The sequence below is a fragment of the Octodon degus genome, unplaced genomic scaffold, assembly GCF_000260255.1.
Source record: "Octodon degus isolate 3935 unplaced genomic scaffold, OctDeg1.0 scaffold00007, whole genome shotgun sequence".
NCBI classification, from domain to species: Eukaryota; Metazoa; Chordata; class Mammalia; order Rodentia; family Octodontidae; genus Octodon; species Octodon degus.
Genome location: NW_004524583.1, coordinates 24879136 through 24891438, shown reverse-complemented (window position 1 = coordinate 24891438; position 12303 = coordinate 24879136).

Here is a 12303-nt window from a genome sequence, read left to right as displayed (position 1 = left end):
CTGGGACTTAACTAGAGTACTGCTGGCCCTGGGACTTAACTAGAGTACTGCTGGCCCTGGGACTGCACAGAGCAGCAATTTCTAGAACACTCGGGCTGGGTTAGATGCTAAATGCATTTTTAGCTTCATTTTTATTTACCCGTACCATGAACTCTATATGTCAGTGAATCTTGTTCTTGGTTGGCATGCCCTAGTAATTCTTTTCTGCGTACTTTGATTCACATTATACGCTCCTGCTAGCCCTTTGCTCATCTTTCAGAAAGCTCAGGTATCACTGGCGCTGTGAAATCTTCTATTCCAGCTGCTCCCTCCTCAGCCAACTAATCCTTGTGTCTATCAAGTTCTCATTGTACTTTGCAAGTACTGATTTCTAGCATTGTTATCCTAATTGTTTGTTTACCTGACTGTCTTTCCTTCTAGGCAATGAGATACACAAGGCAGGGGGTCAGGGCTTATGCATCTTGCAACCTTCGCACTCAGTGTATAGCCCAGCACACAGTAGTTCCTTAAAAATTTTGGGTGAGTCAAATTGAACTGAATTTCTTGCTATCACTCTTTCATAAACATCTGTAAGTAATGCATGTTTGTAGACAAAAATATGTATTGAGTATGTCTCTATACCTTGTGTTCAGTTTTACTTTGACCCTAAAACTGCTCTTAAAAAAAGCCTAGTGCTGGGGAGATTGCTCAGTAGAATAAGCACTTGCTCAACAAGCACAAAGTCCTAAGATCAATCCCTGGTACAGCCAAAAAAAAAAAAAAAAAAAAAAAAAAAAAAAAGCCTATTAGTTGTTTTAAAAAAAATATATCTTGATAGAGTTGACATTTCCAAATTTAAAAACATGGTGAGCACCTTTTAAGTAGTGTCACAAGTAGAAACTCAATACCTCAAAACTTTGCTCCATGGCCTAAATTAAAAATATTGTATTAAATTTTTTCTTTAGGCTGTGTGTATAAGAAACACACAAAACACGAATGAGTTTTGGGTCCCATCCCAAGATACTACATTATCTGTATGCAGATACCGAAATCTGAAAAGTCTTCCAACTCTGAAACATTTCTGGTTCCAAACATTTTCAATAAGGAACATTCAACCTGTTCCACATAGTGTTATTATCAACTATAATAACTAATTATAATTATTAGTAATATCCATTATTTATCTGCTTAATGTTTATACTTAATTTTGTAACAGGAATTTTGCTAATCACATAGATAAAAGGTTATTTAATTTTTCAACCAACTCTTCAGGTAAGAGCACAAACACAGGGTTTGGGTGATCGATCCAATGTCATATTCCTTAGAAATCATAAAATTGGGATTTGAATCTTGACTCTTGCTCCAGTCCATACTCTTAGCCATTTTTCTTTTGTTCTGTTCCCCTTTTCTTTCCTTTTTCTTTTTTGTTTTGATTTTTTGAGACAGAGTCTTACTGCTTAGCCCAGGCTGTCCTCAAACTCATGATCCTCCTGCCTCACCGTCCAGAGAACTGTAATTACAAGCACCTCTCCCAACTCTTAGCCATTTTTCTGATGCTAGAGGAATGGATGTTGTTGGGGGTCTGCTAAATGTGTCTACTTGCTAATAATACTCTAAATGTTTCTGGGACCCAGACCCCTGCCTATGCCTTTGGCAATCTGATGGTGCTTTTCGAGTGTTTCTGAAAATTACGTTCTTAGTCGGGCATGGTGGTGCGTGCCCGCACTCTCATCACTCAGGATGCTGAGGCACTGGGGAATGAACCCAGGGCCTTGCGAATGTACTGCACCACTGGGCTACTCCCTAGCTCTAGTAAGTACCTTTTAAAATAATGATTTAAATACTAACTCCTAGAAACAAGTCTATTAACTTTGGTTTTGAAATGTTAGTGGGCCTAAATAGTTTGCTGAGGTACTTCACTAAAATACTATAAGAATATCTGCGATCACTGTTTAAGACAAAATCATAGGTGTTCAGAAATTCTAGTTAGCCTCCCATATTGCCAAAGATAATGCTGAATTTCCTTAAGGTATCAATGGAACATAGATGCTATTTTTTTCTTAGCCAAATTCATGGATCTCCCAGAATTCTGTGTGTGAGCACATTGGATATATGCAGACCATGAAGGCTATAGCGTGACCCCTGAACTTATGGTTAAAAATCTTATCTCCTAGGGAAAAGGAATTATCTGCATTTTTGGAGAAGCTGGTATGTTCATGGAGAAAAGTCAGGCAGAAAAAAAAATCATCTTGTGTACCAAAAGGACACAAAGTCAGTGGCAGGAGATATAGACTGAGAAGTATGATAAAAAGGAAGAAGAAAAGGAGGAATTTGCAGTATTACAGCCATGCAGCTGGTGAAAAGCTCTTCCTGGGTGGATGAATCTAGAGATTCTAAGAAGAGGATACAGAAACATGCTCCAGCGTAGGTGAAAGTCCTAGCAATTGGGAGAAATCCTGTACCTGTTCCCAGGAGGAAGAGACACATCGGTTAGTGACACTGTACTGAGGGATACAAAGGGATCGTGCCTGGAGACACGTGCTGTGGCAGTTTGGGGAGTATTTGCACATGTCTCTATCATGCTGCATATTGATGCATGAGAAGGGTTATCAGCATCACTCGCTTCTATGCATTATTCATGTATTGACTTCAGCTGATTCAGATGGAAACAAGCAAAGCAGGTTATGTCCAAGACTGGTGCATCATTGCTGACTTTGAGGAGATCAGCAGTATGAAGCTTGGGGACACCGATAGTATTCTGATCACTTTAAATTAAAAATTCATCATCTAGTGGCATCACATTCGTTTGCTTGGTGGTCAAGCATACTGCTCATGATCTGGTCACTTGTTTCCTGTTATCTCCCTTTTTCAATTTCATTTTGTGTCATTGGCAATGAGAATAATCAAAATTTTTAGCCAGTCTTATTCTATTACTTGTTTGGAAATGCCCCAATTTTAGCTTTAGAAACTCTCCATGCAGGGGCTGGTGAGATGGCTCAGTGGTCTAAAGCACCTACTTAGAACAAGCTTAGCAAATCAGAGGGACCACGGTTCAATCCCCCAGCACCACATGCCAGCCAGCCCCGCCCCCTGGTGGGCTGAGCTGGCCACACACACACACACACACACACAAATAAATACATAAATAAAATTTAAAAAAAAAAAAAGAAACTCTCCATGCAGCTCCCTCCCTGAGGAGCAAATATCAAATGCCATGGTGGGCTGAATTAGAAATTTGTGAACTACAAAATAGCAGCCACGTCTGATTCTCACCTCGTGAAGAACTGTGACATACGCGGCAACTCGCAGATTCTCTATCGAAGGACATTGAAACAAACAGCAAATATTGAAATCTGAAGGAAGAAGTACACAGGATCTGATCAGTCTCCAAATATGTGAGGCTCAGGGAAAGGAAAAAGAGAATTAATTATTTTCTGGAATGAAAAGTGGTAGGTTAGCAGTGGGTGGCAGCTGCGAGGAGAAAATATGTTGACTTATCCAGAGAACGAATGGGAGCCTGTAAATGGTGTGATGAGCTGGCTCGCAGAGCTGTGAGCATTTTATCCATGAACTAGTCCAACTGAAATACAGTGAAACTGTTTTTATTGTTTATTTGTTTGTACTCAGGACCTTGCACTTGCCAGACAGGTGCTTATGTGCTGAGCTATACCCCCAGCCCTGAAACTTTGGTTATGTATTTTGTAGAAGGAATTTTCATCATGTATAGAAAGGAAGTCAAATTACAGGGCCCCTAAGGTAGTTTCTGACTCAGCTTCTGTTCCCCAGGAGAGCTTTCTTGCTGTTATCCTGCCCTAGCCAGAAAGAGCCTCTCAGCTGTGCTCATTGTGCAGCCCGGAGCTGCCTCGTCCCTCTGGTCCCGTGTGCTGTGGTTCCACATGAGAGGGACGTCTTGGCGAGTGCAGGGATTATCTTCTATCATGTAAGTCTGTTGTCTAGGGCAGAGTCCAGCACTGAACATTAGCATCCAGTGAATGCTTATCAACCATCAAATAAATACATGAGTCTACCTGACAAATCAATTGCTATAAAATTTAGCTGAAGGAAGCTAAAGCTGGAAAGTTTCATTTTGGAAAATGACCTTGTGTGGACAAATCTCACTGTCAGAAATCATGCTTTATGTCCAGTGAGGAAACATTGCAGGGCCAGTGAGTAGCACAGTAGACTAAAGTGCCTGCTTGGGTTTGATCCCTGGCACCCATGCTGTGCCAGCCCTGTCCCCAGGGTGGGCAGAGCCAGCCACAAAAACAAGCAAAACATTGTAGAACCACCTCCAATGTCAGATGATTCTGACAAAGAATGAAATAAAATAATGAAGAGATTTCAAAGTTACATTCACTTTTTATCTAATTAATGAAAATTGAAATGCTTATGGATGTAGCTCAGTGGTCTAGTGCTGACTTAGTTGCTGTGAGGACCTGGGTTTGATACCTAACAGTGCAAAACGTCAGCAATAACATCAGCAAAACACTAATGTCGATGAAAAGATCACTTGTTATAAATATAGCAAGATTTATTTGGAAAAGTCTATTTTTTTTTTTTTTTTTTTTGTACTTAGGATTGAACTCAGGACCTTGTGCTTGCCAGGCAGGTACTTAAGCCCCTGAGCTATCTTCCCAGACTGAAAAAAAAAAACAATCTTGAGTCAATTTACATAGTTTCTAAGCAATCTAGCATCATGTGATCACATTCACTTCTTGGGAATCATCTAACATTGTAGATGCTTCTCCCAAAAGATCCACTTTCGCACGTATCCTATACTCTTTGTACATCAGTTGTAATACCCAAAGTTAGTTGTCAGCTCTTTCCCATCTTGCAAGATGGCAACTGAAAAAACCGAGAAGCCAGACACTAAAGAGAAGAAACCCAAAGCCAAGAAGGCTTCTGCCAGTGGTACTGGTAAAAAGGGTAAGGTGAAGACAAAAAAGTCCAAGAAGGGGCAGCCCCACTGCAGCCGAAGTCCTATCCTGTTTAGAGGAGTTGGTAGATACTCCGATCTGCTATGTATTCCAGGCACATGCTTATTCTACTGAGCTATCTCCCCAGCCCCTAAAATGTTCAGCATTCTTTTTTTTTTTTTTTTTTTTTTTTTGTGGTACCAGGGATCTGCTATGTACTCCAAGAAGGCTTTGTACAAGAGAAAGTACACAGCTGCTAAATCAAAGGTTGGGAAGACAAAAGGGGAAAGTTCTTGCTATGATAACAAAACTAGTCAGTGGGGACAAGAATGGAGGTACCTGGGTTGTTAAGCTTTGAAAAATGCCTATACTACCCTACTGAAGATGTGCCCCGAAAGCTCTTGAGCCAAGGCAAGAAACCCTTCAGTCAGCATTGAGGAAACTTGGAGCTAGCATCACTCCCGGCACCATCTTGATCATCCTCACCGGGCGTCACAGAGGCAAGAGAGTGGTCTTCCTGAAGCAGTTGGCCAGTGGCTTGCTACTTGTGACTGGGCCTCCCAGCCTTAATCGTGTTCCTCTACGAAGAACACACCAGAAATTTGTCATTGCCACCTCTACAAAAATCAGCAAAGTGAAAATCCCCAAATACCTCACTGATGCTTACTTCAAGATGAAGAAGCTGTGGAAACCCAGACACTAGGAGGGCGAGATCTTTGACACCAAAAAAGAGAAATACCAGGTTTCAGAGCAGCGCAAGGTGGATCAGAAAGCAGTGAACTCACAGATTTTAGCAAAAGTCAAAGCTATTTCTCAGCTCTGGGGCTACCTGTGATCCAGTTTTGCTCTGACAAATGGAACTTACCCTCATAAATTAGTGCTCTAAGTTTCTTACTAAGCACCTACTTTAATCACTGATTAAAAAAAAAAATGTTAGTTGTCAGTCTGAGTTAACACAGATTTGCTGAAATTGTGATGGGGCTGACATATGTAGTTCCCTGGGTAAGGAATGGTCCAAACTTGGCTAATGCTCATAAGCTCAGGAAGCTTAATTTGAATGAAGATGTTAGTTTGCCTTAAAAATTCAATAAAAGAGCTACAAATCATAAGTGCATATCCTATGTGCCGCCGTTATCAGATACAGAATTTTTATGGTCTTCTCTTAGATCTAGCCTAGAACCAATGGGAAATTGCATTTGTTTAGAGAGGAAAGAAGGCAGAAGTTTTCGTTACGGGACAAGCAGGTATTACATCACTGCTAGCACAGCTGGAGGCAGCACCGTCTGCTGCCCTCTGACTGCAGAGTCGCCCCAGATGTGTCTTGGTACTCTGTGCACACCCAGGTCAGCGTGGTGCGTGGTAATGGTCACACAGCCACGCGGAGAATTACTGCATGGAAGTGGCTAGTCATGACCACGGTGGGAGTGATTATAGGAGAAGAACGAGGGGGCCGGGGAGATAGCGCAGTGGAATAAGTGCTTGCCTGGCAAGCACAAGGGCCTGAGTTTGATCCCTGGTACTGCCAAAAAAAAAAAAAAAAAAAAAAAAAAAAAGAATGACGTACCATCTGCAGATGGAAAGCTTTGTTATCTTAACAACATAATTGTAACCATGACTAAAAGTAAAGATAAGCAGATCATAATGTTAATATTAATTGTTTCTCAAGGATGAATGGAGACAAACTCAGCTGTCACTTGGTAAACTTTCCATTACAAATAAAAGAAAAATCTTACATGCCTAGAATCCCTTACTGTATTTGCATTATTGTTTTTTGTTTTTGTGGAACCGGAGATTGAACTCAGGCCCTTGTGCTTGCCAGTGAAGCGCTTATTCCACTGAGCCATCTCCCCGGCCCTTGCATCATTGTTGTTTATAATACAGATGGTGCGGTCTGCTCATTCATATAGTTCCCCTTGAACTGCCCCATCATTACAGGCTGAAGAGAAGATTACCATGCCAGCCAGCCTGTAGGTGTATGTATGCATGTGTATGTGGTCCATGTAACTGTGCATGCGTGTGTATATATATGGTCTGTGTGTTTATGTTTGAGGGATACTGTTAACCCCATAAGATGCAGTCTGAAGAACCAGAATTTTAATGTGCTGATGGCTTAGATAAACTGAAGAGCATAAACACTGCGGCAGAAACTAAAGCCTTGAGCACATGGGTACTCAGGAGTTGCCACACACACAGCTGAAACAAGCGCACAGTTGAATGTATTTGTGGGTCTTCTACACAAGTCTTTTTCCCTCTGCACCCCGCCTTTTCTCCAGGTCACTCCAGATCACAGTGTATACAGATGGTGGGAGACAGAACTATAATCTAGTAAAAGGATTTGCTTCCATGCAGAGTGTGTGTGTGTGTGTGTGTGTGTGTGTGTGAGTGTGTGCGCGCACATGCGCACTTTATGGATTTTATGGCGCATTTGCTTTTGGTCACCCAGATGGGCAATTCAGTGACTGCTTACAATAAATTCTGTGAAGAGATTGCACTCAGAGACCAAGGCCTAGAAACACGTTGGACCTTTTTCTGATAAAATATCCAAGGTTTTCATTAATATCCAAATTAGACTCCCGACTTTAAGGCCTCTGAAAGCGCAGCCTTCGAGGCGAGAGCATGCTCAGGTCGTGGTTCCACTGCACTTGTCCTTGGGCCTTAAGTGGGTCTAAAGAACCCGTGAAGCTGGCAGCTTCACCTGCCAGAAAGCAGGAAGTGGGCGGTAGCACGCATACGGCCCTAGGCTCAGCCTCCAGCAGGGCCAAACGCAAGCAAGCAAGTTCCCTGGTACATCTTTCCAGTAGACCGTTGTACTGTAGTTCTCATTTTTTCTTTACCAGCCTAAAAATGTTGCAAGTTAGCAGATTTCCTGCTGCGGCTTGAATGTGTCTCCCAGAGCGCCGCGCTGTGGGGGGTACAGCCTAGTTGGAGGTATCCAGTACTTCACTTTCGTGGACAGATTAGGACTCTGTACCAGATTATCACAACCCTTGTCTCAGGAGCTGACTCAAGCCCCACTTATGGCAGTCTCCAAAAGAGCAGGAGGAAGAGAGAGGGAAAAAAAAGTGTCTGTTGGTAATTTTTTTCCAAGCAAAACTTATCTTTGAAAAGACCAAAGGCAAGTTGCAGTCTCGACTGAGACAAGGGTTCCCAGACTGGAAATAGAACAGGCCAGTAGCACCTTTAAACACTCCCTTGCTTTTCAAGCAGCTGAGGGATGTGAAACCTGCAGAGAGCTCAGTGAGGGCGGCCCGAAGGAGGCCCTGCAGAGGTGCTTCATTAACCCGATTAGGCAGGTGGATGGAGAGGGCCTCGCTGATAATTTACACCTTGCTAATGAAGCGTGTGACTCTTAATCTCCTCCAAACAAGACACACTCATGAAACTCTGTACAAGGAAAGGGGAAATTAATTAGGTGAAAAAACTACGAGATTATAGCAGAGGGATTCCTGCAAGGCAACTCTAACCTGGGTGGTTATTCATTTTAGTCTTTCTGAAATTAATGGCTGAGCTGTCAAGTAAGCACGTTTCGGTACCTTTTGGGCTTAAACAACAAAAAGCGCATCATTATGTGTCTGATTTTATATTTCATGCAGTATCTTGGAAAATCTCTCTGATGAAAATGTTTGCTCTAATTTCCAGTGAGTAATTTTAATAGTTCTTCAGTACAGCTACTTATAATAAGATTATATAAAAAGATTCAGTTGTATACTTCCTATATTTTAAAATGTAAAATTGCAGAGTAGCTATATCAATACAAGATTTGGAGGAATTTTGTGTCCAGAAGGAAATCTTTTAAATGGTTAGTTAGAACTATTATATAAATGATATTATTGGATTAGTAAAAGAAGTATAACAGTAGCTAATATTAATCAAGTACTAATATATAGTATTACCTAAGTTCTACAAATTTATTGACTCATCATCATCTACATAACAACTCGATGAAGTCATTATTATTAGCCCATTGGTTTCTGAATGAGTAACTTAAAGCCAAAGAGCTTCAGAAGTGTTTCCTTGCTTACTTGCAAATAAGTAGGCCAGATCTGAAAGCCAAAAATTAACTTAAGTGGTCTATATTTGAACGGATTGCTCAGTTTCTTTTCAGGCATGAAAATGACCTAGTATCTTATACTAGTCATAGTCATGACAAAAATAAAATCTTCCCGACAAGGTATACTGGCCAGCTGGGCTGGACTTCAATTACTTTGTCATTTTCTGTGATCTTGGGCAAGTTAGCTTCTGTTTCAGTGACTTGCTCTCTGAAGTGAGGATAATGACTCCCACTTCATTAGAGTGGGTGAGTCGTCCCTGAGGGACGGTGTGATGCACCCCACACAGTAGGACCTCAGATTATTCTGCTCCTTGCACACTGGACTTCATGACAGGCTCTACCCTCCCCCTCCTTCGTGCACCCCATTTGCTCTCCCGCTCCAGCCCTGTCTTCCTTTCCTCAATTCCTGAGGTACCTGCTGTGATTCCAGGTACTAATGGAATTTAGCTTGCGTTCTCTCCAGTCAATGTAGTTCCAGATCCTGAGGAAGAAACTTGACAGGCCTACCTCGAGACAGGTGCCTGTTTCTCTACGATCAGGTGAGGAAGATCCTGAAGAGTAATGAAGTCCAAGCCATAGCACTCTGTAGGCCAGGGCAGGAGAACTGTTTGCAGAATTGAGGGTGCCGTTCTGAGCTGGGCTGACACACCAACATGTGTCAGCTACAACAGAAAGGATAGTCATTTACTCACCTGGTCGCCTTTCCACTTTTCCTGAGTTTTGCTCAGAGACAGGGGAAGCAGGTTGCAGAAAGTATTCACAGCTGCTTTGGAGATTTGCTGCAGCACAGAGACCAGGCCTGGGCCTTCAGCAGCCACAGCAGGGGTTGGTTTCCCCAAGGTCCTGGACAGCCAGCCCGCGCCAAGGCCTCTGAGCGGAGTTTGCCTGGCCTCCTGTGCCTCTGCCCAGTGGGGCTCTGGTCTCTTGCCCTGGGGGCTTGTGTCAGCTGTTCTTCACAGCCTGAGGCCGGGATATCACATAATTTGTTTTCTTCCCTTCCCCTGTCTTGAAAGGGATATGTTGATCCACATTTGCTTGGGGAATTTTTCAGTTACGTATGGTAACACCCAAGCCATGGACTATCTCTCCAGTTCTGGACACTACATGCCAAGTAAGGAGTTTATGAGTTAGAGCCCACATCCCCAGTGACAAAATTCATTTTCTAATGAAATGTTTATGGAATAGGGCAAGAGAAAGCAAGCACATGTGCTGCTTATGCTAATCAGCATTTGATAAGTAGAATGCCATTTTCTCTTTAATCAACCTAGTGCCCATCATGTTCAATTAGTGATGCACTGGTGACAGTCCACACAGCCCTGGAGGAGAGGAGCAGCCGAGGCTGCAGAGAGAGCCCCATCACCCATCGCCACGTAGATAACTTCAGAGCTAAAGGGGAAGAGCTCAGAGGGCTGTGCTCCGTTTACAGTCTGTAGACACAGGAGCCGTGCTGCACGTGTCATAAAATTCCTTTGGGAATGAAGGCCTTCTAGAAGGAAGCTACAACAATGCTGTTTCTATCCTGGCAGCTTTGTAATAACAACCACTGAACTAGAAAGAACTTTTCAAGTGATGCTTTAGGTGTTGTATGTATGCTAATAGAAAAATTAGAAATGAAGCAGGTGAAAGGATGGATTCTCATACTCTCATATTTTAGACCTTTAGAATTATAACTGTCGAAATGTGGTGAGTGCTCCAGCCAGGTTGTGTGTGCGTGCGCTGGCTGTGGCACGTCGCCGCGTTCCCAAGCCTCTAACTCACTCTTCTAATGGTATTCCCTGAAACTAGCCCTGAAGACCAGGCTGGAGCTTTTCTTGTTTCTTTTGGTGGAACCAGGAATTGAACTCAGGCCCTTGCGCTTGCCAGGGAAGCCCTTATTCCACTGAGCCATCTCCCGGCCCCATGGAGCTTTTCATTTGGATGTTAATAAAATGTTTTGTGTATGTTTTATACATAGAAGTTCTTTTTTTTTTTTGTATTTTACGGGAAGGTCTACAGGGTGTTCAGGGTCTCACTACTAAATCAGACTCATAGTGATCCGCCTGTTTACAGCCTCTCAAGAGCTGGGATTACAGGCACACCCCACCATGCCCAGTCTCAGTTGCTGTCTCAGAGCACCTGGGGCAGGGGGATGGCGGACCAGCACGGCAGGCCCGGGGATCGAACCCCTGGCCTCTGAGCCTGCTTGCAGAAGCTTTAATCCACTGAGCTATTTGGCTAGCCCTGTAGATAAAGTTGTCCTGTAGTAGTTTCACAATACATTCTCTAAAGAAATACCGAATTATAGCGAGATGCTCAGGGGTCTAAAGCGCCTGCTTAGGCAGGTGCAGGAGACTACGGTCTAATCCCCAGTACACATGCCACACGCCATACCAGCCCCACCCTCAGGGCGGGCTGAGTCAGCAAAAAAAAAAAAAAAAAAGAAATACTGAATTAGCTTCACTGTCTGAATGATGCTGAATTTATAAGGCAGTAATTGTTGTCCACCCTTGTGAATGCTAGTGCTAGATAAAAGTGGAAAATCGCTGGGCGTGGCGGTGCACGCCTCACATCCCCGCGCTTGCCAGGCCAAGGTGGGAGGGTCTCCGCCTGCACTGCTACTAGTAGACCAGCTTGCACTACTAGTGAGTTCAGCCTAGACTATGTATTGATGCCTTATCTCAGAAAACAAAACAAAAAACCCCAACAAATCCAACAGAACCATTTTATGTAATTTTTACAATGTTTTTTCTTTTCTTTTTTTTTTAACATTTATTTATTTATTGTGTGTGTGTGTGTGTGTGTGTGTGCGTGTGTGGCCAGCTCAGCCCACCAGGGGCGGGGCTGGCTGGCATGTGGTGCTGGGGGATCGAACCGCGGTCCCTGTGCTTTGCCAAGCTTGTTCCAAGTAGGTGCTTTAGACCACTGAGCCATCTCACCGGCCCCTACAATGTTTTTTCTTTACACATTAAAAAAATTACAATGCTATTTTCCTTCGTGTATTCTTTAACATTTTTAAAAAGGTCCATAATATTTTTACGCTAGAGGAAGTTCATGTGTAACGTCAGGTGGAAACAATAGAATTAGCCATTCCTTTCGATTATTATACCATTTTCATCTGTCTCCCCATCCCTGTAGGCCTTCTTCTTAATACAAGTCATGTTTTGCCTCAGGTGTCTATCAGATGGGAGATACTCAGTGTCCCCTTTTTTGGTTTAGTTTTGTTTGGAGAATGCACATGCTTTTATATAAATAAGTAATGTTATAAGTCTTATGTCACTTCAGATTTTCCCTTCCATGGTGTTTTTTAAGCTCTGTCCATGTTGCTGAATGTTCTTGTGGCTTTTTTTTTGGGTGGGGGAGAAGGGTCTCCAAGGTGTT